Raw genomic sequence first — 6,457 nt, forward strand, 5'->3', positions numbered from 1 at the left:
GACAGCTAATACCCATTAAAATGTGTATGTTGGACAAGCTTGCATACAAATATGTGTGCATTAGGAGAAATTCGTGTGAAAATGTTGATGGATTTTCATGGGAACATGAAAGCAAACTGGTGTGAAAATGTGGAGAACTGTAATTTAAAACTATTTTATATTTCAATAGAAACAATTACAAGCAAACATAACCCGAAATCACTCAATAAAATAAACCCAGCTGCATTTTGACCTTATGGTCTTTCTCTGTGATCACTAATGCACACAGTTTGGCATGTACACAGTACATAAATGCAAAGTATTTCGGACAATTGGAACAAACAATGAAAAAAATATCTCCATAAGCCAAAAGTAGCAACACGAAACAAAGGCTAGTTCTCATAGTCCATAGCGCTAACAAGTCAATATTGATTTTGGGGGGATACAATTCTTTCTTGTGGTTCTTTACCTGGGCTACTTTTAGATACATGTTCCAATTTGAAGGGCAACTTATGGCTTTGCTTGAGTTCCAGTTCTGGTTTACAAACACACATAGGTGGCACTCCATGCCATCTTTGCTTAAATGCCATCTTAGACCATCTTTGTGTAAACACCACTTTCTAGCTTTCAAGTTTTGCTTGGTGCCTTCCTTAAGCAGCTGTCCCGCTGTCAAACTGGCAGGGGCTGCAAAGGCTGAAGCCAACAGGAGTGAAATTAACAAACCCAGAGTGAAATGAAGAATGGCAAGCTGAAATGAACATGCTCCTTGACAAGATGACAGCTAATTACCCGGTCTCAGCAGTAACCAAAGCAGGCAGAACCCAAAAACAACCATAGAAAAGGAAGAAGTGCAGCTGAAAAACAGCTCCTTTGGCCGAAGAGGGTGGAAAACAAACAGCCTTTAAACAACACTTAGTAACTGACCTGAGCTTCGAAGGAGGCGGGGAACAAAATCACAGGAACATTTAGGCAGGAACAACCAGCTGCACAAATATAAGATGGGGAAAACCTTGCGTACATGTGAAAAGGATCTAGGGGTCTCAGTAGACCACAAACTTAGCACGAGTCAACAGTGTGATGCAGCACAAAAAAGCCCAACCTAATGCTATTCTAGGATGCATCAACAGAAGTACAGTGGTACCTCGGGATAAGTACTTAATTCGTTCCGGAGGTCCGTTCTTAACCTGAAACTGTTCTTAACCTGAAGCACCACTTTAGCTAATGGGGCCTCCCACTGCCGCCGCACCACCGGAGCATGATTTCTGTTCTCATCCTGAAGCAAAGTTCTTAACCCGAGGTACTATTTCTGGGTTAGCGGAGTCTGTAACCTGAAGCGTATGTAACCTGAAGCATATGTAACCTGAGGTACCACTGTATAGTGTCCAGATCAAGGGAACTAGCAGTACCACTCTATTCTGCCTTGGTCAGACCATACCTCGACTACTGTGTCCAGTTCTGGGAACCACAGTTTAGGAAAGTTGCTGACAAGCTGGAATGTGTGCAGAGGAGGGTGACTCAGACAATCAAGGGTCTGGAAACTAAGCCTTATGAGGAACGGTTGAAGGAACTGGGTATGTTTAGCCTGGAAAAGAGGAGACTGAGAGAAGATATGTCAGCCATCTTCAAAATACCTGAAGGGCTGTCACATGGAAGACTGAGCAAGCTTCTTCTCTCCTGCTCTGGAGGGTAGGATTCAAACCAAAGGATTCAAGTTACAAGAAAGGAGTTTCCACCTAAACATCAGGAAGAACTTTCTAACAGGAAGAGCTGTTTGACAGTGGAACAGACTCCCATGGGAGGTGGTGGACTCTCCCTCCTTGGAGGTTTTTAAGCAGAGGTTGGATAGCCATCTGTCATGGATGCATTAGTTGAGATTCCTGCATTTCAGGGCTTGGACTAGATGAATCTCGGGGTCCTTTCCAAATCTGCAATTCTATGATTCTATGAGCTCTCCAGGATTTCAAGCAATGGTCTTTCCCAGACCCGGCTGGAAATGTCAAGGATCAAAGCCAACACCACTGAGCTACTGAGAGCTTCATGCTTGTGTGTGGTCATCTCATGGAGACAACCAAATGTTAGCCCCGTGCCATGGGATCACACCCTGCTGATGCAACTCCCATGCTGCTGGGTATGTGTGTGAAGATCATCTTGCCTGAATAACAAACTGAATGCTGGGGACTTGTGCTCGGTGTATCTTCTACTGGCTGTGGCCATGAGCAATAAGAACATGCTTTAAACTATTGATGCTTGAGGAAGTCAGTCTATGCAGATTCCAAAACAAACTGACCTGATCTGAACCATTCGGGCTTCATCCTGCCTGCCACTAGCACATGACCCCCAAAAAAGTTGCCCAGAATGGAATGTTCTCCCTGGTTTGAAAAACATTGCCCACCCCTGACCTAGAGGTATCATGGGGAGATGGAATAAACCAGCATAAATCTGCCCATAAATGGGGATAAGAAGGGAGAGCTGAACTCAGCTCCCCACTGGGAGCTTGCTGGGTAGTCTGGTGCTAACATTCTCCCAGGTCTCTCCAATCCAAATCCAATTCTACACTGCCAGTGAAAATGTCCAGAATGGAAATGACCGTTTCTTAAGTTTTCCATCATGCCAGGGTAGGATGAGTCTTGCCCATTAAATCTCCGTTCCTTCTTGGTTGCATTCTATTATCTTTGAATGCAGGACATGAGATAGCTAGTTTCATTTTTCATGGGTTTCAAGCAAGCTTTCCCATGATCAAACCCCTTGTAGCTGGCAGGGAATCCAGGTGTTCAGGTGTGCCTTCCCTTGATCTACCGCTGAATCTTATCGAAATGCTCAAGAATTTTAATTGCAGCCTCTTCCAGGAAAGGAGTTGGTTGCACAAGACCTTCCAATTAACTCTAATCCCACAACTCACATTGACCAGTATGCCACTGAGTCCCACCTGAAAAAAAACCTGGTGATATGGAAGTGCTGCAAGTCTGCATTCCCAGTCACGAGCAAGGAGGTTGTGATTTTAAGTCCCACTGGAGTCACGGGAACAAATTAGCTGTGATCTCCTGAAGTCTTGATGATTTCAGTTGTGTTTTTCTGGACTGAGGGCCTAAGAAGTTTCAGCAACTCTCCTGCTTACAAAATTGCAGTCATTGTCTGTAGGGAGAAAAGGGGTCCTTGGGGATTTAGCACTTTGATAAGACCTTTTTGGATTTCAGCTCTACAATTAGACTGTCTAAATCTGCAATGCCATATAGCATATCAAGTGCCGTTTCAGAGTAATTCCCCCTCCTGTCCCCTAAAAAAAGACAGATCCAGCATTGGTGCACAATAAAACCTAGCCAGCAGCACTGACCTTAACATGTATCAATGTTGTTATTATAGTACAGGTAAAAAAGAGAAAGGATTGTCTTTCCCTCACGTATCACATCCATTTATAAGAGATTTGTTTGGGACTGAAGACAACTGTGCTTTCCACATATACACTGTAAAAGGCTTCTAATTTCAGTCTTCCAGCCAACACTCCTTTTGTGTACCATTCACATGCTGAAATTTAAGATTTGATTAGGGACCACTACACTAAAGGCCTATTTTACAAATGCTGTTGAACAGCATTTGTCAGATGGGAAATCTCTGCTTCATCTCATTTGGAGAAAAGCACATTAAAAAGCAAGCAGTTGTTTTTGGCTGAGCTAAAATGAACGTGGAAAGCACTGCGGCGTCGCTCTTGGTGGTTGTACGTTGCCCAAGGCTCACTTCCATAAAGCAGCCTGCTAGACCTTCGTTTTGGTCTTGGACGTTAGCATCACATTCTCCCATAACCCTTTGGAGAGGTGAGCCATTGTCACAGCTGCCTTGTCAATACACTTGTCCAGCTCAGCATCAATGGAGAGATTCTGGCGATGGTGGAACCCAGGTGGACGAAAATGTCTACCACCTCTAGTATGTGGTCACCAATACTGATGCATGGAGTGCTGGCGACGTCCTGACCCAAGATATTGGTCTTCGTCAGGCTGATGGTAAGGCCAAATTCCATCAGAACTAGGCAATAATTGCCCAGCATCCAACTTTAGGAGTCACCGGCCAGCTCCATGCAGTGCTAGATGGAGCTCATTGCCTGCTTTCCGTGTGTGTTATGCCTCAGTATCAAACCAAACCTGTCACCAGAATGCACACAGATCTCTCCATGGGATCGTGGGTCTCCCAGCTGGTAGTATGTACGAAGCTGAATACAAGAGCTTGCCTGCAATCATACCTTGCTAGTTAGTATAATATTGTCTGCCTGGGTGTCTTGGAACAAGATCACACACTTTTGCTAATGTACATTGCATTTTGAAATTCTAGAAATGTTAGCATATTCAGAGTGAAATATTGGGTAGCATAAAACTGTGCAGAGTTAAGACTGCTAAATGTGAAAATGTCGTTTCTAGAGAATAAGGAAAGCATATAGTTTTAAGACCATCTTGCAATAATTCCTTGGCAGGACATAGCTCAATACCCTGTGGAAATGGTTTGTCCATATGGCTTTTTCAGTGCCGTGTGATAAACCCCTTGTTCACTTAATGTAAAACAAATGTACCTATTTTCTTCCATCATTCTTCACTTCTGCTGTGCAGACAATGTGCTTCACATGCTGTACTAAACAATCCCAGTGCCTATCACCATATACCAAAATTATGTAAATTGACCATGTTTTCCTTCCAGTTGCATCTACTTATTTCAATTGCAGGTTTGCAAAATTCTTGCTGGATTACTGCCTCTTGTGTCTCAACAACAAACAAACAAAACACAACAAGCCCATGCCCAGCTGCAGCTGCTTGGGAAATTGTGAATTTTCCACTGAATAGTCACATCGCAAAATTCAAAATTGATACAGTTGTACCTCAGAAGTCGAATGGAATCCACTACGGAAGTCCGTTAAACTTCCAAAACGTTCGGAAACCAAGGTGCAGCTTCCGATGGGCTGCAGGAAGCTCCTGCAGCCCATCGGAAGCCGCGGAAGCCCCATCAGACTTTCGGGTTCCAAAGAACGTTCACAAACTGGAACACTCACTTCTAGGTTTGCAGCGTTCAAGAGCCAAAACATTTGACTCGCAAGGCATTCAATTTACAAGGTACGACTGTATTATATAGTCAAATTATTCAAACATGTTAGCTGCTTTGAACACTCTGTCATTGATGACAGGCAGGACATAAAACCTGTAAGCAGATAAAGTTAATTAATCGTTTAAATGTTAATATTTAGATGTAATCCAGGTAAGATGGAAATGCTGCAGGGATGAAAACTGCTGATCTGGGAGGAAAGATATGACTGGTGTTGTTTGGGGCTGCACTTCACAGAATCACTTTAAAATCTGCTGATAGTATAAGTTGTTCTGAGACTTCTGGTGAAGAGTGGGGTATAAATTCCTAAAATGAATAAATATCAGAGCTAAAGTGCACCACTTTTGGAGGGTAGAGCAATCAACACTAGATTAGTGTTTCCTTCAACACTCATGTAGGAAAGTAGTCTAGAGAGCCACTATTTAGGGACATTCTTCGGTTTAGCACAAAGTATTTTTCTTTAAGTAAGGATGGCAAATGCTTTAAAACTATACCCTGCCTATGAGCAATATATATATATATATACACACACACAGGAACAGCAGACTTTAAACTTCTTGTGATTGCTTCTTCCACACCTGTCCTGGAAGGCTTAGAAGACACACTCTTCAGGAAACTAGACAAAAACTTTATTGTCTTCCAAACAAGAACAGCAACAGGAAACTCCTGACTTGGCTGAGATTCCACAAAGTAAAGTGCCATCTAGTGACCAAACCACATATTGACACTATCCACACAACCCCCTGAACCTGAAATGTTACTCTTGTATTGCAAACTACTGTGATGTGATAAGTTATTGCTGCATGAAACACTGGATATCTATCACTTTTTTCCAGACACTAGTAACTTACCTCACTAGGGTGCGTTCACAAGACTCACTTTAACCACACACAAAATGAGACCATCGTGGTGACATTCTTTGAAATAAATTCGGAAATCATGTGAATGGGTGATTTCTAGGATTTGTTTCTTTGTTTCCGGAGAGCTTGCAGCCTTCCAGGAATCTGGGGCAGGCATGCGATAATTCATTGCTCTCATGTCCTGGTCTGTAGCTTCCTTCCAAATGAGATTTCCGGGATGGAAAGTTAGCAGCTCCAGTGTGTGACAAGTTTGTAACCCTAGCTCCTCCCTCAGCTGTAATTGTCTAATGCCAGAGTGGGCCGCTGAGCAATAGCAAGAGCTGCCTGCGTATCATCTTTAAATGTGGGGTGTGAAACAGTTGGAAGGTCTGTTTTTAAATGTGTAACCCGAAACACTGGAAACAGAACTCACAGTGGGGCTTAGCAACAAAATCAACAATATAGAGATAGTTTATGACATGTGATCACCAGAGCAGCAACAAGGTTGCTTAAATATAGATCTAGTAGGTATTAGAATATTTCTGAGAAGTGCACATCAA

The 6,457-nt window shown here is 42.9% G+C and overlaps 1 long non-coding RNA gene across 2 annotated transcripts in view; it reads right to left on the reverse strand.

The window, feature by feature from the left end:
• The window catches only part of LOC310842175, a 71,395-nt gene extending 65,144 nt beyond the window's left edge, over nt 1–6,251 (reverse strand). For both annotated transcript variants that reach the window (XR_014562964.1, XR_014562965.1), the window contains exons 1-2: nt 5,910–6,251; nt 904–962 (exon numbers count right to left, since the gene is read on the reverse strand). This is a non-coding gene — a long non-coding RNA (uncharacterized lncRNA). The remainder of the gene's footprint in view (nt 1–903; nt 963–5,909) is intronic.
• Between the last annotated feature and the right edge of the window lie 206 nt (nt 6,252–6,457).

The sequence above is a fragment of the Podarcis gaigeae genome (assembly GCF_964106915.1).
Source record: "Podarcis gaigeae genome assembly, chromosome: 3".
NCBI lineage: Eukaryota > Metazoa > Chordata > Lepidosauria > Squamata > Lacertidae > Podarcis > Podarcis gaigeae.